The sequence below is a fragment of the Hibiscus syriacus genome, unplaced genomic scaffold (genome assembly GCF_006381635.1).
Source record: "Hibiscus syriacus cultivar Baekdansim isolate YM2019G1 unplaced genomic scaffold, ASM638163v2 tig00111334_pilon, whole genome shotgun sequence".
Taxonomy (NCBI): Eukaryota; Viridiplantae; Streptophyta; class Magnoliopsida; order Malvales; family Malvaceae; genus Hibiscus; species Hibiscus syriacus.
The window spans coordinates 363,486-389,354 of record NW_024063062.1 but is presented as its reverse complement, the minus strand read 5'-3'; the positions used below and the strand labels follow the sequence as shown (position 1 = coordinate 389,354).

The 25,869-nt window shown below is 33.1% G+C and overlaps 1 long non-coding RNA gene and 2 pseudogenes across 1 annotated transcript; 1 reads left to right on the top strand and 2 right to left on the bottom strand.

Moving 5' to 3' along the window:
- The first annotated feature begins 2,126 nt into the window (after positions 1-2,126).
- Positions 2,127-4,121, top strand: LOC120158942 (annotated as a pseudogene).
- On the bottom strand, positions 3,051-15,648 carry LOC120158943. Its single transcript, XR_005519296.1, has 3 exons — positions 15,636-15,648; positions 13,376-13,379; positions 3,051-3,181 (listed from the first exon to the last, which is right to left on the bottom strand). It is a non-coding gene; the product is annotated as an uncharacterized LOC120158943 (long non-coding RNA).
- On the bottom strand, positions 5,245-7,875 carry LOC120158941 (annotated as a pseudogene).
- Positions 15,649-25,869: the final 10,221 nt, after the last annotated feature.

The window sequence follows — 25,869 nt, the reverse complement described above, 5'->3', positions numbered from 1 at the left end:
AGTCTAAAATTTTAAGTTATGATGAATTTTAATAGAATTAAAAATTAATAAATACTTTTGAGTATTATTACTTTGGATAAATGTTAGTAAGTATACTAACATCATTTTTGTATGTGTGCTTATGGATGCTTGTGTAGATCGTAATCAAACTCCTGAGTCAAGCAAACAGAAAGGCAAGGATAAAGTAGCATAATAGTTGGACATATTTAAAGCTTAATCGTAATCAACCTCGAATGTTTGATAAAAGAATGTTTTACCATATCTTAAAATATTTTCATAAAGTTTATGGAAAGGATTTACGAATAAATTTTAGAGTATGAACTGCTCTAAAATAGATGTATGTACTTCTATATTATTTTAACAGCTATCGATGTTCAAATAAATGTTTAACCTGTGAATTTGACTTAAAGGCCCATTGTATGTGCATTGAGATTCATATGTGTATTGAGATTCATATGTGTATTGAGATTCATAGGTGCATTTCGACATACTTTGTGTATGATGGTTATAGATCGATTTTGTTTAATGCATAAGTTGCATTTTTCGTATGATGCTTATCGATCGATTTTGTTTAATGCATATGTTACATTTTTATATCAGTACTATATGTACTTTCGACACTATGTGTGCACCCATGATATTCATAATGAGTTTATGAATGACCATTTCGTCACTATGCGTGCATCCATGGAATTCATAATGAGTTTGTGAATTACCATTTCGGCACTTAGGTGCAGCTCATGTACCTTGCATTCTCATTCAATATACATTGGGCAAATAGAAGGATAATTGGGAAAAATAATGATTGATAGGTATGCTGGGCATACTAAATATAGTTTCGTTGGTTATGTGAAAGAAATTTGGTTTCCTAAGCCAATTTTAATTATTATTATGAATTGTACGATTTAATTCGTATTTTGATAGTTTATGATATACTTATGTATTGGTTACACTTCATTTATATTATTATGCCTCACTAAGTGAAAACTTAGCGTGTGTTGGTTTCATGCGTTGGTATTAACACGAGCGGAGTAAAGAGTGTAGGTGACATCATAGATCAAAGGTTGTCTCATCAGTAACTGTATGACAATTATGTCTACTTTTGATATTATTAGATGACATGTAATAGACTTATGATAATACTCTAGAAAATATTTGACTTATGATGATTGTAATATTTAATATGTTAGAACTTTAAGATTATTTTATATATTAGAAGTAAATGAACGTTTTATTAGTATTACATTAAAATGTTTTATGTATGGAAATAAAAATTTACTGTTTTTTTCAAAAGCGATAATATTTTGAAAAGTCTTGTGACATCTATGACTTGTGTACAGAAATGTATACTATAAATGAGTGTTACATAGTCAGCCGATTGTTTGGTCACTTGTTCACCTTTGGCAGTTCACGGTGAGCATTTGAGAACGGTGAGCATTTGAGAGAGTTTTTCCAATGCAGTGGGATGCGAGCAAAAGGGCGGGGTGGGGATGTAGGCGGAGAAGGGGGACGTGTGGGTAGGGGGAAAGGGACACGTGTGGGTTGATGAAGGGTTACATTTTAAAAAATGATTTTTAAAAAAATAATAAATTTATTTTTAAAAATAAAAAATAAAATTTTCAAAAAATATATACGCGACACATGTTACTTAACATAATTTTCTAACGTCTATTTCGATAGAGACTCTTAAAATGATAACATTTACAACCTTAAATATTTATATTGACCTAAACAATCGAAGTACCTAAATAGAAAAAATGGCACTGTTTGGATAAATTTTTTATATTAAACATAAAGTTTTTTATTAAAATTTATTATTTATAATCTATTTTTGATTAAAAATTATATTTAATTTTTTTATAATTCTAAAATAAATTATGAATTTTTATTTATCTTTAATCTTAAAATTATGATCAAAAAATATATAAATGTTATCAAGATAAATAGTTTAGTTATAATTAAGAATTCAAATAAAATATTATTCATTAATTTTAATTGTATATTGTTATCTCTTTAACATTGATTAGTCTAATAATGTTATATTCCTCTGTTTAATATAAATACCCTAAATATTGGAAAATATTGAGTCCTTTTATTGCATTGTTTCTAGTTTCGTGATTATGTCATATTCTACCAAAACCATGGCGACTAGTTTGATTCGACGGGCGATGAATGTGACGTCTATAGTGTCTTCATCAACGATGGCTCCGGCAACGAGGCTGGGTTTGGTCAGGGCCGTACGCCAGCGAAGCAGAAGCTCAAAAGGTAGAACCAAAAGCGGCCGCCTCCACCAACATGAAGACCTTCCAAATCTACCGATGGAATCCCGACAACCCTGCTAAACCCCAGCTCCAAGACTACAAAATCGACCTAAAAGAGTGCGGACCTATGGTCCTCGACGCCCTCATCAAGATCAAGAACGAGATCGATCCGTCGCTCACCTTCCGCCGCTCCTGCCGTGAAGGAATCTGCGGCTCTTGTGCAATGAACATCAACGGCTGTAACGGCTTAGCTTGTCTGACGAAGATCGAGTCAGGATCATCGGAGACGACCATAACTCCTTTGCCGCATATGTTTGTGATTAAAGATCTGGTGGTGGATATGACCAATTTCTATAATCAGTATAAGAGTATTGAACCGTGGTTGAAGAGGAAGAATCCGCCGCCGACGGCGGGGAAAGAGATTCCACAAAGTAAAAAGGATAGAGCTAAGCTGGATGGGATGTATGAGTGTATTTTGTGTGCTTGTTGTAGCACCAGCTGTCCCAGTTATTGGTGGAATCCTGAGTCTTATCTGGGTCCTGCTGCTTTGCTCCACGCTAACAGGTTATCAATACAATTATTTAATTTTGGGTTTTATTTGTTAATGTTGCTGATGGTTTTCGTGGATTGGATCTGGAATTTATTTGATTGGTTCATAGGAAAAGAGCTAGCTTTATCTTCAGTGACTAATAGGGAACGCTGAAAGTGAATGCTTTAAGGGTTTGATTTCTTAATTTGATGTTGTTGATGGATTTTTTTTTGGCTTATTTTGGTATCTATTTGGTTGATAACTGAAAAGAAGGAATTCTTATTTTTGTTTTACTTAATGCTAGCTATATATGGATAATGATTCTTACAATTCACATTAATCCTTTCAAAATTGGGGTTCTCTGATTGATTCATTTAAGTTAGTATTTAGGCTTTTATTGATTATGAAATAGTTTAAGTTTTAGGACTCTCTTGGGTCATAGTTTGCTAGGAATATGCCTTGGTTTATGGTCTCACCTGAATAGGGGGGAAATGTTACCTCACCCGAGTGTTGGGTCAATGGGTTTTTTTCCCGAGTGTTGGGTCTCAATGGGTTTTTTTTCAAAAGACTTAGATCTAAACTCATGCACTCGTGCAGACTACGCTGCTCAAACCTAAGTCATCAAGGGATATCAACGAGTTTGAAAAGGGAATCCTAAACTTTTTTGTTTTTATTTTTCTTTCTTTCCATATTAATGTTTTTCTTCTTTGGGGCTTACTTTGTGTTTCGAAGTGATTCTTGATTATGCAAATTGTTACCTATGTTTTAAGTTTTTGCCAGTTACACTATTTATTTGTGATTAAGGGTTGTATTTGATGTTCACTTTATTATCTGGTACTGTTTTAAAATTTTTCTAATCACTCTTGAACTGTACTAGTCAAAATGTTCAATGAATTTTGATCGTGAAATGGAAAAAGCCATTGCTTAAACATCTAGCAGCTGAATTACAGTATTATAATGGTTCAGCTTATTGTTGAGCTATCAATTCAACTGCTGCCCATATATGATTGCCAACTAATTCTTTGCCATTAAACTTATAATGGACCTGTCAATCATAGCTTCTTGCCTATTTATCTCTGTTTTTCTCTTGCTGAATTTGTTACTTCCTTACTATTAGTTTCCCTCTTTAGCTGGTAGAGACTGCAAACTGATTACCTCTCGAGTGTTTAAAGTTTGTTAACCATGCTCTTATATATGCAGATGGATAAGCGACAGCCGTGATGAATACACAAAGGAGAGATTGGATGCCATAAATGATGTCTGGTTTGTTTTTGTGAGATTTCCATGAACATTTTGCTTAGAGTCCATGATATGCCAATAATTGTAGTCTCCCAAACAATGTACTTAAATTTAATGTTCAAGTGCTGATTTTGGGTTCGATTGATCCTTTTTTGTTGCATTCAATCTATAAGCATCAGTTGGTAGGTTTTACTCTCATCATATTCAACTAAATCATGCCGTTTTGCTAGAGATTTTGGAGTTTAGAATATCTATCTACCTTTCAACCAACTATGGTACAAGGCATATCAAACTATGGAAAATAAATTACATCTCAATAACTACTTGCACAACATTGCATTCATCATTGTGGATATTTTTTTTTACATGTTCCAAAAAGAAAGAGAAAATAAACCATAAACTTGACATTTTTTGTATTGTTATGGTCACAGTTTTGTGCTGAATCATTATTACTAACAGAAGTATATGATAGTGAAGTTTCCATTTTTCAAATTCTGATGTAACAAGTTAGGTCCATCATCTCTAAGACTTGAAGGGCATAAATATATGCCAGAGAAAACTTCACCACCAAAGATGGTCTACAATGGTTAAGTTGTTATGATAACATGGATTTCTGTCCTCATCTTTTCTAATTTCGTTCAAGCCAGCAATCGGCTCTCAGTTTCCATGGAAGCTCAAGGCTTTGAGCCACCAAAGTATGTTACCATTACAGGTGATGTAATTACACTGGCTCATCCCATTTTTTAGATCCCCTTCTTAATTTTCCATGAAACTTCTTTCTAACAAACATCAATGCATAAGAGAACGAATCTTGAAACGATTTAAGTTTATCCATAACAAGGCTCTAATATTTCAGTTTTCTTGTTCAAACAGGCTGCACAGTGACTGTGATACAGCTTGTTGTAGTTGTGACATTGAGAACAGCCACCAATGTGCACCTATTGCTGCAAAGAAGAGACATTAGCTAATGCAATGCATGGCCACAAGAACGGATTAAAGTTTTCAAGGCATTTGGCACATAATATATAATTCAGAGGGGATCTTCCATCATTGGAAGTACCACACTTCATCGATCATCCCACAAGTTCAAAGTTGAAGAAGGGCACTGATCTCGTTTCATATTCAATTATTCATTTATTTCAATAAAATCATTAATTTTACAACACTTTGTATTACATTAGGATATATGAACTTGGAATTGAAAAAATCTTTTGTAGCCTCAAGATCTCATCAATCATTCAAGGAGCTTTTCCTTGAAAGACCAAGGAACACAGTTGCAGATGCGATTTGCACCTTCAGGTCAGCAATGTCAACATCATGCCCACTTCGACTAAACCCCATTTATCCGCCTAAAAATATATAAGAGATGTCTCAGTCTACAAGTTTTGATAATATATACATGCATAAGCATGTGTTAGCATAAGAGATTTACTAAAATGAAAACGAACCTGCAAATCTTCCTCAAGTCTAATCAACTCAATTGCTTCCTCGATCTGCAATTTACCACAAAATATTCCTAAAGAAATAACCAATGAATGTGCAGCAGCTGCAAGGGCATCAATTGCTGCCAATTCACAGTCATCTGTTTTCTTTAGAAGGTTTTCAACAACCATTGTGAGACCTTCCCCTTGCTTCCCACCAAAAAAGCTGAAGTACACAACAGGCTTAAAGTCAAATTCAGAATTTAACCAAGAAAGCAAAGGATCAACTTTCTCAACTTGCCTTGTTGCAATAAAGGCCATGATATTATTGCATTTTGGTTTCCAGAATGTACCAAACAAGCAAAGGAATTCAATTTTCCATCAAGCATTATGCATGACAACTCAATGTAGTCAAGTATGAATAACCAACGCACCATGTACACCAGCAGTCAAAGTGTTATCCTCTGGTGCTCGACAGAATACCAAATCTTGATGGAATTTCTTCATCAGATGTTGGATGATCTTGGCACGTGTGAATGGCACTCTCACCAGTGCCGTGCAAGCAAGTTTCATCAATGGCATTGTAAAGGGTCTGATTCCATCTGTTTGCTAAAAATCATCAACATCTTTTTGGTTATTATCGATGTTATTAAAACCGGACCGAACCGGACGGTTCGACCGGTTGAACCGTGAACCGGTGGCCTGTCCGGTCCGGTTAACTCCCAAGACCGGATTAACACAAAACCGGTAAAGAACCGGAAGAACCGGCTGAAAACCGGGAAAACCGGGGTGACCGGCTGAAAACCGGCAAAACCGGTTTGAACCGTCGGTTCACTTTTTTCCTTTAAAATAAAATTAAACCAAACGGCGTCGTTTGTTCAACGAGCCGAGTCAAATTCGAATATTGCTGAACTCGACTCGAACTCGAAAACTTTAAAAGTAAGTTCAACTCGACTCAAAAACTCACGAACTAAAAATTATCAACTCGAAATATAATATTAAAACTTGAAATCGAAAAGACTTGAACTCAAAAAAAAATTTAGAAGTTCGAATGAAGCCTAAAATTTGAGCTCAATTGAAGCGAAAGAATAGTTCGCTTTATGCTTACCAAAAGGCTTCATGATTTTGAATGTCAAATTACTTCTATTATTTATAAAAGTAAGTTGGGATGCTCTTCTATATTTCTTAGTCATGTGGAATTGTTTTGTTCTCATATTTTTACTCCTTAAACTTTTGAGATACTCTTCTATGTTTCTTAGCTATGTGGGATTATTATTTTTAAAACAATTAAACCAAATGACATCATTTATTATGATTTTTTTAAACCCCAATTTTATTTTTTTGATTATAGTTATATAATTATATTTATTATTTAATATGTTTTACCTTAAATATTATGTTGTAATTGATTTGAATCATTTTGTTTCTCTTGATTTTATGGTTTTTCATTCATACATATTATGATTTGTGATATTTTTATATATTTTAATATTGTAAACTTAAAAAAAGTGTTATATATATATTAATATTGCTTTGAATATTATGTAAAATTAAAAAAATATATTATTTTATATAAAATCCGGTTTCAACCGCGGTTGAACCCAATTAAATCAGTGAATCAGTATCTTCACCGGTTCAATGTTCGATCCGATTTTAATAATTATTATAGAATTCAATTCGACCTAAGATGATGAATGAAGTAAAATACATAGACTAAATCTTTTGGATTCACCCCATCCACTTTCTGAAGTAACATTAATGAAGCTATATAACCAATTCAGACAAAAGTTACCACTTTAACAGATACAAAGACTAAACTAGCAAAAACAAAAACCCCAAAATTTTGAAAACAAGATGAAGAATTAGAGTAAAAGAAAATGATGCACCTGATATTCCCATTCAACAGCAATGGCCTTAGCAAGAGCCAAAGTGGGCAATTTGAGAGGCCGTTTAGAAGGGGTTTTAAGAGTCCGATAATCAAGCATTACCGTTCATCCAATACCATCATCAGAGACTCTCGTAGTAACTTTCTGATAGAATCTCTTCCCAACTATCGATACAGTCATGAACGACATAGGCATCGTCACCGACGTCGTCTTCTCGGCGCTCGCTTTAGAAGTCGGTGGCTTTATGCATATTCTATTATCGTCTTTCTCTTTCTTACTACCGGTGTTGTCGAAAGTGAAGGGAGATGAAGATGGGCCGTCGGAGGGGTTGGTGGTAATAGAAATGAAATTAAGAGAGCGGAGAGATGAGAGGAACTTTGGATGTTTTATGGGTTTTAAGGCTTTGTTTAAAAGAGAAGCGGCCATTGAATTTTACTGAGAAAATGCAGGGGTTTTGTTGAGCTTTAGCTACGGGGTTTCTCCATTGAAGGAAGGGGAAAAGCGAGGGAAAACATCAAATGGGCTTGTGAGTTGAGGCCTCATTCATTCGCTTATGGGTCCTGAGTTGTATATGGTGACGGGCCCTTAGAATTTAAAATGTAATTATAAGTTTGAATATTAAATTAAATAAATTATATTTCAATCACTTATGTTATTAATTTATTATATTTTAATTATTAATTAGTTATTATTTTTATTTAATTATATAATATATTAACAAAAATAATTTTAATTTAACTATAAATTATAGATAAAACATTGATTTAACTCTTGATTTTCTTTCTCAAAATTTATGTTTATCCTTATTTAAAAAATAAATCTAGAAGCTTGAAAAGTATTCATCTCCTTTCACAGTCTTCGTTGACCATCGCCAACTATCGTCTTATTGCTCACGTATAGATTTAACACCGATAAAAAAAATTCTCTTCCCATTTCTTTGTATCAATTTAGTTTGTTATTTTTATTTCAAAAACGAACCAAAAAGGATTTTTGCGTCACTATATTCATCATTATGTGTCTTATCTTTAACTCACTAAGGAGGTAAACTGATTTTGAGCCATGGAGAGACCAAAATTTATGCATGTACACCATATATTTATTCATATCGATTTACACAAATCAATTTCTATCTCACAATATCTTAAAATTAGTAGGGTTTAGATTTAGGGAATTGAACTCTTTTTGACTTTGGAAGTATCAAGGCATATTCTTCCAAGCTGAAAGAAAGATCAAACCCGTGAAAGTTAAGAAATACACCTTTTCACACTATAAAATAAAGGGCAAAAAAAAAGCATGTGCCAACCTTATCATTGTTAGAATGATATATCTTGTTAGCAACCCAACTTGTTACACCAAATTGGTTAAGATGGATAAAAATGTAAAACATGGCAACACCAACAGATAATGAAACTATGTCAAAAGAATAGAGGGGAACAATAAAATGAACATATGTCGCAAAGTTTTTACCTTTATCACGTGCCATAGAGAAACATGAAAGTCATGTTAGTAATTATAATTGACTTAAAGCTATTTACCTTGAGAGCAGTCATGGGATATTTGTCAGAAAAATAGTTCCAATTTAAAAGCTCCACTTGAATAAAACGTCACAAGGTGGCTACCATTTGTTTGAAAGTAAAGTAGCTTTTAGGTCACCATACAAATAGGAATTCAAATAAAGAATACTAAAAGTATTTTGGACGTGTTAAATCCAACATACTCTTTGCAACATAAACGGAGTTAAGAACTTTGAGTCTCATAAAGACATTTTTTCAAAGCAGTCAAGTAACAGAAACATTTTTTTCAGTTGACTTTTATGCTTGAGATCTATTTACAAACATTATGATAAATGATAAAATCAAAACAGTAATCACTAGAGAAACATCATAAAACATCAAAGATATAACAAGTCAAATGAAATTAAAAGCTAAATATGGATAACACCATAATAATTTCACCAAACTACTATATTAGGTCACGGAATTAGATTTATAGTTTTTAATGTTTTCAAAATACACAAACATTTAACTTGTCCCCACATGTCCAATAGTTATCCTATCATTAATCTCTTTTGATTTTGATGCTTTTCTCCTCTCCATCAACTTTCTGAGCGAAACATATCTCTTCAATTTCTCGAACTCTTTCAAGTTTCAACAATAGAAATATATTGTTTAAAGAATCTACACTCTCTAGAGTTCCATCATAAACTTCAATACTCATATTTTCATTTGGATTAAGTCATTCTCAAATCCTTGTTAATGAATCGAGAATATATTGTTGCGGAAGACGGCTATCGGATAGAGCAAAATCGCAACTGATAATTTGAGAAAATAAAAATGAAGATAAAAGAGACACAAAATTTACGTGGAAAACCCCTGAATAATATAGGGTAAAAACCACGGGCAACGGTAGAAGAATTTCACTATGAAAATAGGATTACAACCTCTCTCGATCTACCAAGGAGAAAACAATGATAATTCTCTCTAGATAAAAAGGAGAAAACAACTCTCAAGAAACTCTCTAAAATCTCTTTAGTATTGGAAGAAAGCTAGAATGCTTTGGGATGGTTTTGAAGCTAAATGAGCTAGGGTATTTATAGTTGAAACTTAAGGACTAATCTTATAAATACCCTAAAGTTTAGTGACTAAAGTTTATAATTTACCCATTTAATTTTCAAACATTATTGCACCAAATTTTGACATTGTTGCACCTAATTTTGACATTGCAATATTAGGTGCCTAACTTGAACCAATTTTCCAAGCTTTTACATTTCAACAATCTCCCACTTGAAGATTTGATTGGAACAATCATATCTTCACACCATTCTTTCTACCTTGTACCATCATGTTACTTACGTCTCTGACAGGCCACAAGAGGATCGACACCAGGTAAATTTATCAGCATTGATTGCCTTCGTCATGAAATCTGCTATGTTGTCTTTGGTATGGATCTTCTGTATATATACCGTTCTTTCTTCCACCTTTTCACGAATGAAATGGTACTGAACTCGTATGTGCTTAGTCCTTGAATGAAATGCTGGATTCCTTGCTAGATGCAAGGCGCTTTGACTGTCACAAAACAGAGAGACATACTCTTGATTGTGCCCAAGCTCCTCCAATAGCATCTTCAACCAAATTGCTTCTTTATTGGCTTGTGTAGCTGCTACATATTCTGCCTCTGTTGTGGACGTAGCCACAACTGACTGCAATTTTGAAACCCAGCTTACAGCTCCACCAGCAACTTTGAACACATATCCTGTAGTAGATTTGCTTTTATCCAAATCCCCTGCATAGTCAGAATCTACATACCCATTAATTAGTAAGTTTGATCCTTCGTAACATAATGCAACATTTGAGGTCCCTTTGATGTATCTTAGGATCCTCTTTACTGTATTCCAATGCTCTTTTCCTGGATTCGCCATGTACCGACTAACCACTCTCACTGCTTGTGCAATGTCTGGTCTTGTGCATATCATAGCAAACATCAAACTTCCCACTGCTGATGCATACGGTACTCGAGACATCTCTATCCTCTCTTCTTCACTGCTAGGACTCATACTGGAGGATAATTTGAAGTTAATAGGAAGAGGGGTAGAAATTGGCTTACAATCTTGCATGCTAAATCGTGACAAGATTTTCTTCAAGTAATTTTTTTGTGAAAGCCAAATCTTCCTATTACTTCTGTCTCGGTGAATTTGCATCCCTAGAATCTTGTTTGCTGATCCCAAGTCCTTCATTTCAAATTCCCTAGCCAGTTGTGCCTTCAATTCTTCAATATGATCTTTGTTGGGTCCTGCAACCAACATGTCATCCACATACAACAACAATATAACAAAATCGTTATCACCAGACCTCTTGAAATAAGCACAAGGGTCTGCATTAAGTCTGTTGTATCCAAGGCACATAATGAAGGAATCAAATCTCTTATACCAACACCTTGGCGCCTGTTTTAGACCGTACAGAGATTTGTTCAACCTGCAAACCAAGTTCTTCTTTTCGTCTTCTTCAAAACCTTCAGGCTGGAGCATATAAATCTCTTCTTCAAGATTTCCATGAAGAAAAGCTGTTTTAACATCTAGCTGTTCCAGATGTAAATTCAATGTAGCACACATTGCCAAGACTACTCGAACTGTTGTTAGTCGAACCACAGGAGAAAAAATTTCATTGAAATCAATACCTTCTTTCTGAGCATATCCTTTGACCACCAGTCTTGCACGATACCTCTCCACTTGATCGTCACCATTTCGCTTGATTTTGAAGACCCATTTGTTACCAATTGGCTTCCTTCCTTGTGGTAGTGGCACAAGGTCCCATGTATTATTTTTATGAAGGGCTTCGATTTCTTCTTGCATCGCCATCATCCACAGTGAAGCATCTGAGCTGTTTATTGCCTCCTGATATGTTGATGGCTCACCGTCCTCTATTAAAAGACAGTATGCAACATTTCCTTCTATAACATAATCTGAGTGCCAATTGGGACGTCTTCTCACACGATCTGATTGACGAGTTGTTGGAGCTTCAGAACTCTCTGGTTCTTGTTCATCATGTGCTGGTTCTGCTTCAGAAGAATCTCCTTGTTCAAACTCCTTTTCTACATGTATCTGTGTAGTCTCTGACTTTTCAGCACTGTCATTGTCTTCTTTTCTTTGTAGCTTATCTTCTACAAAGATAACATCCATGCTAATGATCACTTTGCGGGCAGTGGGATCCCACAAGCGGTACCCCTTTACTCCATCAGCATACCCCAAGAATTTGCATTTTCTGGATTTTGGATCCAGCTTTGAAATTTCTTGGGAGTTGTACATCACATACACAATACTTCCAAATACATGGAGGTTTGAATAATCAACTGATTTACCAGTCCACATCTCCATTGGTGTCTTCAGCACTATTGCAGTTGATGGAGCTCGATTCACCAAATAACAGGCGGTATTGACTGCTTCTGCCCAGAATGATTTTTCTAGGCCTGCGTCCCTCAATATTGCTCTTTTTCTTTCTAACAAGGTTCTGTTCATCCGCTCTGCCACTCCATTTTGTTGAGGAGTATTCGCCACTGTGAACTGTCTTTTGATGCCTTCTTTCCTGCAAAAGTCATCAAATTCTTCGCTTGTGTATTCTCCTCCATTATCTGTTCTGAAACACTTAATCTTATTTCCAGAATCAAGTTCCACCCATGCTTTGATGTTTTTAAAAGTTGAAAACACGTCTGACTTCTTCTTAATAGGGTGCACCCAACATCTCTTGGAGTAGTCATCAATAAATGAGACAAAGTATTTTGCTCCACCTAGGGACGTTACCGGTGCTTGCCATACGTCAGAGTGAACCAATTCTAGAACACTTTTGCCTCTAGAATTTGATGTGTTGAATTTCAACTGGTGCTGCTTACTTGTTATGCAATGCTCACACAAAGGAAGTGATACCTTTGTTAAGCCTGGAAGTAGCTTTTGCTCCACAAGGACTTTCATTTCTTGTTCTGACATGTGTCCAAGTTTCTTATGCCATAGCATTGCAGAATCTGAACTACATGAGGCAACAGAGGCTTCTGCTTCTAGCAATGTCTCTCCCTTCAGCATGTACAAGTTTGCAGCTATTTTTTCACCTTTAAGCACCACAAGCGCTCCACGAAACACCTTCATGATTCCTTTTCGTGTTTCAATCTTGCTAGTATTATTATCCAACAATCCATACGATAATAAATTTTTCTTCAGACCTTTAACGTGCCGCACATCTCGAACAACTTTAATTGTTCCATCATACATCTTTAATTTGATGGTTCCCACACCAACGATCTCTAAGGCATGATCATTGCAACTATACACAGATCCTCCTGAGACAGGTTCATAATGATGGAACCATTCTCTTCTTGAGGTCATGTGATATGTCGCTCCCAAATCAATGAGCCATATATCTGCAAATCTTTTTCTGCCTTCCACGGTGGTTGACGCTTCACAGCATAGAGCATCTCCATCATCTGAAGTGTTTGCGGTATTGCCTTGTGGATTGGAATTTTTATTTAGACTCCAACAATCCTTCTTCAAGTGACCCTTCTTTCCACAGTGGTAGCACTTTAAATTCTTCTTGCTCCTAGACTTCGATCTACCATGTTTATGACTGCTACTTTGGCCACGTTCTGTTGATCTCCCTCTCATCGTTGTCAACGCTTCTGCTTGTTGCAGATTTACTTGTCTGTCTTCCATGTTCTTGCGCCGATTTTCTTCTTGTAGAACAGCAGCTGCAACGTCATCGAAGACTAGACTGGTGACATTACTGTTTGTCAAGTTGATGATGAGTTGATCGTACGAATCCGGTAGACTTTGAAGTAGAAGTTCAGCACGTTCTTGTTCTCATATTTTACAGCTTAAGGATGTAAGCTGAGAAAATAAGGTGTTCAGTGTATTTAAGTGCTCCGTCACTGAAGTAGATTCTGGCATACGGAGAGTGTACAATTTCCTCTTAAGAAAAATTTTATTGTGCAACGATGTGGCCTCGTACAATTTGATGAGATGATCCCATATCTCCTTAGTTGTCTTATTCTCCTCGATGCTTGACAATACTTCATCTGCTAATTCTAGATGAAAGCTTGTCATAGCATTCCCGTCCATCTCGTTCCATTTGATGTCATCTGCGAAATCCACCGGCCTTTCATTGATAGCCACTAGACACCCGTCTTTCCTTAGGATGGCCTTCATCTTCAATTTCCACAATGAGAAATTTCTCCCATTGGACTTTTCAATATCAAATTTCGTTGCCATTGCTTCGTTTACGGATAGCTCCCACTATTTCACTATCGTGAATAGTTCTCTGGAACCTTCAAAGAATGGGTAATAACTTCTTACCTTCTTATGTTGGAGGATCCACCTTTTGGTGGCAACCACAAAGACAATAAGCAGATATTACACACTCTAATCTAGCTCTGATACCAATTGTTGCGGAAGACGGCTATCGGATAAAGCAAAATCGCAACTGATAATTTGAGAAAATAAAAATGAAGATAAAAGAGACACAAAATTTACGTGGAAAACCCCTGAATAATATAGGGTAAAAACCACGGGCAACGGTAGAATAATTTCACTATGAGAAAATAGGAATTACAACCTCTCTCGATCTACCAAGGAGAAAACAATGATAATTCTCTCTAGATAAAAAGGAGAAAACAACTCTCAAGAAACTCTCTAAAATCTCTCTAGTATTGGAAGAAAGCTAGAATGCTTTGGGATGGTTTTGAAGCTAAATGAGCTAGGGTATTTATAGTTGAAACTTAAGGACTAATCTTATAAATATCCTAAAGTTTAGTGACTAAAGTTTATAATTTACCCATTTAATTTTCAAACATTATTGCACCTAATTTTGACATTGTTGCACCTAATTTTGACATTGCAATATTAGGTGCCTAACTTGAACCAATTTTCCAAGCTTTGACATTTCAACATATATTTGGTCCAACTACAACTTGATTACTTTCATTGTACTAATATAGCCTAAAGCAAAATTATCATGACTTGTCACCTAAGTCTCGTCCAATCCAACTCTTAGCCTTAGGTTAGGTAGGAAAAAACCACTTAAAAGTCCATTCCTGATTAAATTTAGATTCATTACATAAACAAATAAAAATTTTAAAACCTAATATCTTAGGTTATAAATACCTATACCTATACGTATATGTTTGCTGCAAACATATATTTTCGTCACTCTCCACATGCACGCACGCATAATATGATCTAGGGTATGAGAGTAATGATATAGTTTACGTTATTTTTGTCATTGTTAAATTCTACTCTATTATTATATAGTCGTCTTGTTTGCTTGTTTACTAAGTTTTAAGATTTTATTACTCAAATCAAACAATAACTTTTAAGATTTTATTTATTATTGAATGAAAATATTTTAATATTTTATTTATTATTAAATTAAAATTTTAGGATGAATTATTTTAATTAAGATATTATGATCTGACGTAATGTCACTATAAAATATTCAACGGTAAATGAGAACAATGAAGATCTTAATCTATTGCTCCCTATATTCTATAACGTCAAGGAACCAATGCTTGTGATATAGAATATGGTGATAAAGAAATAAAATTTTAAAGTTGAGATAACACAGAAACATGCACAATGTTATTGGAATAGAGAATTATGAAGAAATCGTTATTAGGGAAATAATTTCATAATGTCAGTGAAATGTACTTGCAACTTTGACAATTATGAAGAAATCTATTGTGTTTTTATAACTTGTTTGTCAACCTGTTTAACAGCTCAAAGGTGCTTGAATATTGAAATAAGCATAATAATGTTAGGATTAACTTAAAACTAAAGTGCTACCATAACTGAAGATAGTAACAACTTTAACATTCAAATGCTTGCTCTGGCAATATTCTTTTAAATCTCTTTTAGGAGGCCAAAGTTTATGCATGTACATCATATATTTACTCATATTGATTATGGTTGATATTTTCTCATACTAATTATGCATGTATACCAGAAACTCACACCATATGTAACTCGATATTTTTTTAATTTTCATCAAGTTTCAAAATATTACAGACTCAATTACCCCTTGTATATACCCCAAACATCGTATACAACTCACACCATTTATCAATATTCTTTTAATTATTCAAAAACTATTGAAAGTTTATTGTGATGGCATCCAATAAAAATAAGAGCGGTTCAAGAAGGACTTTCTCAATCACATGGTGAAGCACATGAGAGAAATTTCACTAAAGTTCAAAAGCTGCCTCTGTGGGCATGGTTTCCCAATAAAATAAGAAAGGAAGGAACATCATGATAATGACCACTAATTGAGATGTTTCATTTAAGATGTATGATGGTTTTTGTTGTTTTACTTTTTTGGGTTTGTATGTGTTGTTAGTTCTAGATTGTTGTTATATTGTTTTATTTTGTTCTTATTTAATGAAATGCGAGTTTGTTTGAAATATTTTCTTAATGTGTTTTTCCTTAATCGTAAATGCTTGATGAAAGCAGTTGTCATCTTTGTACCAATTTTAAAATTAAACATTTTTTTAATAGAAAAGACAAAAACCAAGTGAAAATGTGACTAAACAAATCAAACAAGAAATGCAACTAAACCAAACAGAAACATGACTAATCATGAATATAATGTTATCTAAAATTCGTGGGCTACAAGTTGATTTACATATTTTCACCAATCCTTCTTTAGCTTATCAGTTTATTCTATTAATACTGTTCAATGTTCATGTTTGCTTAGATCAATGTTGCCAACGTAGTTTCTAATGATGCAACCAACAATCAAATTATGGAGAAACAAACAAACCAACTCTTTACAGAATATTTAATTATTCTGTATGCGATGCAATACTTGATTGGGTTAATGGTTCTAAAATAAACTTAAAGTTTGGTTTTAATCTGAGTGAATTGTAATTTAAATTTATATATATTTTTTTAATCTTAGTTATAAGTGTGTTGTAGGTTTGAATCTTTTAAATTAAAATTGATTAATATTGTTTTTTGTTTCAAAATATTTATGGATCAATTGAAGTGATTTCTTTTCACTTACAAGAAATCTAACATGTTGAAAAATATATGAATTCTAAACTAGTTCAAATTCAAACTTTATGATTAACATAAGCCTCTGTATTATTATGACTAAGAACACAATTGTCCTGACTTATCACCTAAATCTATCCCATTCCAACTCCAACTTTTAGGTCGAGTAGAATAAAAGAACAAAGAAATTCATTCCTAATTGAATTTGGATTCATTATAGAAGCAAATAAAAGTTTAAAAACCTAATATCTCTACGTTATAAATACCCAAACCCATATGTGTGCTACACACATATTTTTGTCTCTTCAATACGATTAGCCTCTTCAATACGATTTTGAATTTTAATATCAGGAACTTTCTGAACATGATTGTGAATATCTTACAAATTATATATTTTTATTATTCTTGAGAAAATTGAACTCCCGATCAGTCAAATACAGTTTGGTGTCGTTAGTAGGCATTGACATTATGTATTTCATTCTTTTCTTGATCATTGAAGACGTCTATACACAAATTTTGTTCCAATGCTTTTGATTTCATCCACAAAAATCATCATAAAGGAAAATTATATTACATACAAGCCAAATCATAAACTCGGAGATTGAGTTTTTACTATAGCTTGACACATGGAGATACTGCAAACCTTGTTCTGGTTGGTTAGCCGCACTAGACGTGAGCAGAATTATAACTCTTCCAAACCCTTTCAATAAGGTAAGTATCATCAGTGTTCCTCAACTTGACATCATTGATGATTTTTGTAATATCCCAAAATTCAAGTAGGGACCAAAATAAATCAAATGAAAGTTTGGTGAATAAGGAATAAACTTAGTAAAAATTTAAGAACTAAAATGAAATTTTTATTGAAAATAATTATTATCCCATAAATGAATAGTTTACCCTCAATATTTGGGTCTTATTTTTACATGGATTTTTGGGACGAAGTTTATGTTAAAAGGTACGAAGTGTTAAAATTTAGGAAAATTTTAGATAATCAAATTGAATCGAAAATTTAGGAAATCTTGTTAGATAGTAGAGAAAGGGAAAAGATTTAATTTCCTAAGCTTTATAATGTTAGGATTTAATATGGATCATTGGATTTAAGTTATATTTAGATACCATATTAAATCTTAATTGTTAGATAAAAAAGGACAAAATTGATATTATGAAATCTTACAATGGTAAAGTTGTAAACTACTAACTCCATAATTTAGTTTCATCCTTTGGATGAAGAAATTGACATGTGGCATGATCAGTAACATTAGATCTCAATGGTAAAATAATCATTTTGCATTAGAATGAATTTTAAATTCATTTAATTTAGAAAAGTAAAAAATGGCTACAATAAAAAAAGAAAAAAAAAGATAATTCAAAGAATTTTCGTGATATTTCATAAAAGTGGATGGAAACCAAGGAAGAAAAAGAAAAAATAATACAATTTAGGGTTTTGTCAATTTTGATATTATACACTTGAATATGGGGTTATGTTGTGAAATACATAGTTGTTCTAAATTGAATTCTCTTTTATTTGAATGTAAAGTTACATGGATTGGATGAGTTATGTTATTGAATTTGAAGAAAGTTAGGGTTTATGGATTGAATTGAAGTAAAACTTGGACATGAAGGATTAATTGACTATATAGATTTTTCATGCTTGAATCAAGATGAATTTCAAGTGCACATCATCATATAAGGTTTGGCCATATTGAAGAAAAATTGGAGAAAATGATTCAATCATGTTTTAATATTTTTCATGATGGATTTACAAGCTTTAGAATGTTTTTAGAATAAAAAATTCAAGTGCAAACACGCTTGGGTAGGTTCGACTATATTTATGTTGTTTGTCATCACCTAAGATTTATTTTGATGGTAAATTATTCAATTTGGAGTTGAAATATGAAAACCCCTAATTTAATCCTTGAAACCCTAGGAGATAGAAATTAGGGTTTTGATGAAATTATGAAATTAAAGGTTAATCTGAAGTTTATGAATCTTGTATACTTCTAATTCACATTCATTGAATTTTTAAGTAATAATGCACATAGTAGAAAACCTAACTTGTGTATTTGAATGTATTTTTATATAATTGATGAATGTGAAGCATCAAAATAAGTTCAATTTGAAGGAAGTTCGAAACGAAAAGGAAAGAATCAAGATTTGAGTTTGAGTTGTATTACACTTAGAGTGGTAAGGTCTAGTTCAGGTGAGTGCATTTTATGTATTCTTATTATATGTAAGATTGATTAAAAAGACTTGTGATAAGTATGCGTTAATATTATTTCCAAATTAAAGTATGGTAAGTTATGATTTATTTATTCTTATATGCACATGAATGTTGATATTCATAATAGGGTATGAACTACCTTTTATGATTATTGATGATATGATTTTATATTGTCATATGTACTAAATGATATATGTATGTAATTTCTAGTATGTTTCTTGAAAGTCATATTGTAATTGCCATGCTATGGGTCAACTAGCTATGATGTTAGCACTATGGTGCATAAGACATTTATGCTCTTAGGGCAGTTATGCTTGTAGGATCGTTTGATTCGTAAGGCACTTTGTCTCGTTCAAGGCCATGTGATCATTAGGACTTTATTTTCATTGAATCCCATACCTTATTCTCTCATTACGATACTTTGGGCTATGTTAAATTGAAATGACTATATAGAGGTGGATAAACTTAAAAACTTATCGATATTGCTAAAAAAATAATATGTTTCTAATTTTTATGTTGTATATTATATTACATTATTTACTATTATTTATTGTCTCACTAAGTTGTACTTAGCGTGTTGAATTTTAACACGTATGTGGTACGAGGATCATGTAAGCAAGGTATTGCATCACCTTATGGGAGTTTAACGAGCTATCACAATAATTACATCATACTTGATATATTTTGGTTTTCTTAGTGGCATATATAAATACTAGTTTTAGTTATGTTTTTATAGGCCTCTAGACTAATATTTGCATAATATTGTTATGTAATAACCTATGTTTATTAAAACTTGGTTTGCATGATTAGTTTACACATATGCATGTTTGGGTTCATTATAGGTAAATGTTTACTAAATATTTTACATGCCTTAAATATGTAGGAATGTTGTATCTTAATTATATATATCTTAAGTGTTAAAAAAAGATTAGCATGTTTATTAATAAGGTAAGGTAAATAATTTTATTTGCATGAAAATTTAGTGTAATATTATAAAATTGAATTTTGACATTTATGACTTGAGTTTGATGATCGAATTTGGGAAGAATGTAATACCCCAAATTTTAGATAGTGACTAAAATACAAATTTTGAAGGTTTAGTGACCAAAGTATAAACTTTGTAAAAGTTTAGGGACCTAAATGATAATTTTAAAAAGTTACAATTTGGCCCCGTAAATAAATAGTTTACCTCAAGAATAACGTTTCCGTGGAAATCATAATTTTTCGTGTTTAATTTGGAATTTAGGATTTAATTTCCACATTTTAAAATGTTTTAAAATAATATAAATCTTTGGAATTTAGGATTTAATTTCATGTTTAATTTGGACCGTTGGATTAAAATGGCAAGATTATAATATTGGGAAAAATACAAGGGCAAATCTGTAAAGTAAGATTTTGTTTGTTCATCTTTGACTTTAGGAAGATGATATGGTTGACGTGTCTTGGTTTTATGGTAAATATGAAGCTTCATTAAGAGTAAAAAGTTTTTTTCCCAATTAAATGAATTTAATATTCATTAAAGCTTAAATTAAAGGTAAATTATCATGAAATTAATCTAAAATTTCATGCCAATTTGTTATCATATTCTCCAAGTGTCGTGAACCCTCCTAAGGTAAGAAAAAATAGTTTTCATTTTTGAACAATTTCCTTTGGATTTCAAGTTATGCCGTGAAATAGAAAATTATTCTATTCGAAAACACTATCTTTTGGTACCAATTGTGCTTGCTCAACTTGCTTGATTTCAATGATCCCAAATCCTAGGGTTTGTGTTCACACTAGGTTTCATGAAATTGATGATGAATCTTGATGTTTTTGAGGTTGTAGATTCATTTTCAAGCTTAATTGATGTTTAAAACATGTTCAATCTTCCTAGAAATGCTTATATGATTTTCGGCCTAATGATGAAATTGTAGAACTTTGTGTTATGATGAGAGTTGATTAGGGCTTTGATTGTGGAGATGTTTTAAGGTTGGATGGAAGTTGATTTCATGCTTGAACCGAATCAAAATCGAGCAAAATCATGAAAAACCTAGTTTTATAAGTTTAAAGCATTCAACCATGGTATGTTTGAGTGAGAAAAATTATGTAAGGGCTGGAAATGATGTAGGGAGTATGTTACAAGCCTTAGAAAAATATGGGAACCATTTTGTAATTTTTGAAAAGTTGGGTGACTAATTTGACAATTTTGTAAAAAAATTGTTAATGGATGTTTAATTGTTTATTAATTGACGTGCTATGCTGGAAGTTACTATTTTGGAATTGAAATGAATGTTAAGATGTGAAATATGACCATTTTGGAAGTTTGAAAAGTTTGGTGATTTAAGTGCAATATTCGTATAGTTGGGGTGCTTAAATGTAATTGTGCCTTTATAAAATCACTTGGATGGTAATAATTTCAATGCTGAAATTTTGGTATTAAAAATTTAAGTGATAAAATAGTGAAGGACCATTTAGTGTAAACTGGAAAAGTTGGTGCCAATATTAAAAGAATTATTAAGTGTTCAAGTATTTTGGTAGAGAATAAGTTTCAAATATGATTATGGATTTTGTTCTGGAAATGTGTTTATGTCAGTACACTATAAACATATGTATCAATATGAATTTGTGATTTTGTACAAATTATGATTGATTTTGTGATCGAAGCAAATCAAATATAAAAAGATCTAGTGTGGAGCATAGTGAGGCACATCTTTTGATATATAAAGTGTCAAGGTGAGTGCAGTACATGCATGACATTGTACATAGATGTTTTATACATCACCAGGAAGACTTGCGACAAGTCTACCTTGTTTTTATCAACATGATATTTAGCCATGGATGTTATTTTGGGTATGAACTACCCTAATGTTTATTACATGGTTATACGGTTCCATGGATGATTTAAATTCATGACTAGATGCCCAAGTATGTTATTAAGGTTCAGTGGTACTAATGGCATGCCATATAGTCTAGTAGCTGCAAATTTAAGTAGTACTAGAGTGTCAAATAACGATACATAGTACAAGTTAGGTGGGCAAAGCCCGACCTCAGCACTACGATGCATTATTAGGTGAGCAAGGCTCGACCTCAACATTATTGTGCAATATTTGACTCCTATCCCGGGTTCCTCATGGATTAAAATTATGGCCAATTGTTATTGATGAAAATGATTTTATTTATATTATGTCTTTTTGATTATGACATTGGAAAATGATATTAAATTTCATGCATGATTTGTATTGCACCGTTTATTGTTTTTAATTACCTCAATAAGTATATACCCAGCATGTGATGATTTTCAAGCGCAGGTAAAAAAACCAGGAGTAGAGTAAAGAGTACAAAACGACATCAAGCATCAAGGAATATATTACAATATCAGTAAGACATCCTTTGATATAATTTTGACTTAGTTAGTGGCATGTACTTATAAATGTCCTAGTTGCTCAGTTGAACTATTTTGGGAGCTGGTTTATAATGGATAAACTAAAATGTTTCACTATATTTTAATATGAATAATATGTACCATTATTATTATTATTATTATAAATAGATGTATTTGATTATGACATATATATGTTTTAAATATCATGTGATAGTTTTACTTGATTTAATATTTTTATATTATCATTTGCCTTTTGAATAAAATAAATTTTAAATCACTTTTGAGTTGGAAATATTTTAAGAAATTCATGTGATATATATAACATGTACTGGTATAAGTATATAGGTTGTAGGTGTTACATTTATTTGTATCAAAGCTACATGTTTAGTTGTTTCTGGACATGAAATGAGTCTATATTAAGTTAAGAATGTATACATGCCATTAGGATGTCAAAAGTTTATTGATTGTTGTATATATACTTCGATGCTTATTAGTGAGTAAAGTTACTCCTTACTAATGTTAGATGATTTTAACTATGTTCAGACGTCAGATCATCAAGAATGTAGTTGGGCAGGTGAGCATGTTACTCCTACACAAAATGGGACTAATGAGATGAACCAGAATCACCTAATGCTTAGCCGAATGTAGATCCCCTTAATCTGAATCAACAGGATATGAATGTTCACGATCAGGGAAAGTTGTAAGGGGTTGTGTATCTACTAATGGAGCAAGCCAGTATATGGTGGAATACAGTCGCCACACTAGTTTCCCCTGAGCAGATCACCTGGGAATTCATTATGAATGAATACAAGGAAAAGTATATTGGGAACGTGTTCGTCAGTGAAATGATTCAACAATTCCTAAACTTGAAACAGTCTGACAGAATAGTTTACGAGTATGAATATGAGTTTCACAAGCTTAGTCGTTTCGCTTCGGAGTTTCTTCATATGGAGAAATCCAAAATTGATAGGTTTATTTCTAGATTGGATCCTCAGTATAAAAAAATTCTATTTTCTCATCATTTTACTACTTTTCAAGAAGCGGTAAGCAAGGCTAAAGCTATGAAAAAAGTGGACCTTGAAGATCTGGAGGCGAAGAAAGCTCAGACAAATAAAAGGTTTGCCAACTCCTACCCTGCACCATTTTTCAAACGCAATAAGGGTCAACAGCTAAAAATTATGCTTCATCAGCTTCCACTATTAGAAAGGGATTTTCTGGAGGAAAGTCAAGGCAGACACAGATAGCTTCGGTAGATACTAAAGGTTTGGAATTTCGTCCTAAACCAGAATGTGAATTCTATGGAAAGAATCATTTCGGTCAACGTCGGCTAATGAAGGGAAAATGTTATCATTGCAAGAAAGCTGGACATTATAGAAATAAATGTCCAGAACTTTATCCAGATCACTCAGTAGTAGCACCACAATGAGGTGGAAGTAAAAAGGGTAGCAAACCAAGAACGTCTAAGGTGGCATCTAATCGTGAAGAAATGACTATTGAATGAGTTTATCACATCAAGGCTGATGATGACAGAGATGCTCATGAGAATATCGCATGTACCTTTTATCTTTTTGATGAATATGTTTTTGTGTTGATAGATCCTCGTTCTACTTACCCTTATATTAGTGCAAAGCTAGTTAGAGATAGGGAGTTTGTTTAGAACCTATTTCTAGTGATATTGTGGCAATCAATCCGCTATGCCATAGTGCTAAGATTAGTCGGATTTGTAATGAGTGTCCGATAAAGATACAAGGAGTAGAATTTCCTACAAACCTCTTAGAATTGCCTTTTGATAAATTCAGAATAATCTTAGGCATGGATTGGTTATCTTTCTACTATGGTTGGGTAAATTGTCCTTTAAAGAGATTGTTTTTAAAGGATGAAAAGGGTTAAGAGATAATATTTGTTGGAGAAAGGGTAAATCCCTTATCCAATGTGATTTCAGCCTTTACTACTAATAAGTTGCTGTCAAAAGGATGTCAAGCAATTTTAGCGAATGTGTTGGATAAAAGAACTACCAAAGTTAAGTTGGAAGACATTCCAACTGTACGAGAGTATCCAGAGGTGTTTCCTGATGAGTTACCTGGATTACCTTCAGACAGAGAGGTGGAGTTTGGTATTGACGTATTTTTGTGTACAATGCCTATTTCGATGGCTCTTTATCGAATGACCCCGATAGAGTTGAGGGAATTAAAGGCCCAATTACAAGAGCTACTAGATCAGGGATTCATTAGACCGAGTATTTCACCTTGGGGTGCACCGGTGTTGTTCATGAAATTGAAAGATGGATCAATGAGATTATGCATAGATTATTGATAGTTAAACAAAGTGACTATCAAGAACAAGTATCCTCTTTTGAGGATTGATGACTTGTTTCATTAGCTTAAAGGAGTAGCTGTTTTCTCTAAGATTGATCTTCGATCGGGATATCACTAGTTAAAGATTAAAGAGGAAAATATTCCAAGGATAACTTTCAGAACATGGTATGGGCAGTACGAGTTCATGGTAATGTCGTTTGGTTTAAAAAAATGACCCGACAATATTCATGGATTTCATGAACCGAGTATTTCATCCTTACTTGGATCAGTTTATGGTGGTATTTATTGATGATATTTTGGTATACTCGAAAACAAAGATAGAACATGATGCCCATCTTCGTATTGTGCTCGAGATACATAAGGATAAAAAGTTATATAACAAGCTGTCAAAGTGCGAGTTTTGGCTGTTAGAAGTTACTTTTCTTGGTCATGTGGTCTTGACAGAATGTATAAAAGTTTATCATAAGAAGGTTCAGGAAATAATGGGGTGGAAACCCCCAAAGAATTTTACAGAGGTTCGAAGTTTCTTGGGACTCGCTGGTTATTATCTAAGGTTCTTGAAAAACTTTTGATGATTGCTTCTCCATTGACCAAGCTCTTGAGAAAGGATGTTTCATTTATTTGGACTGAGAAATGTTAAGAGAGTTTTGAAGCTCTAAAGAAGATTTTTACAGAAGCACCAGTCCTGGTACAACTGAAATATGGCAAATAGTATGTGGTGTATAGTGATGCATCTCATAATGGTTTAGGTTATGTACTTATGCAAGAAGATAAGGTGGTAGCGTATGCTTCCAGACAACTAAAGATGCACGAGAGAAATTATCCCACTCATTATCTTTAGTTAGCAGCGATAGTTTTTGCTCTAAAGATTTGGTGTCATTATTTGTATGGTGAACGATGCTACATCTACACGGGTCATAAGAGTCTAAAGTACATGTTTACTCAAAATAGCTAAACTTGATACAGAGAAGATGGATAGAATGACTATGATTTGATCATTGATTATTATTTAGGGAAGGAAAATGTTGTAGCAGATGCACTTAGTCGAAAAACTTTTGTAGCTTTGCAAGCTATGGATATGCAACTATTGTTGAAAGAAAATAGCGCACTGTT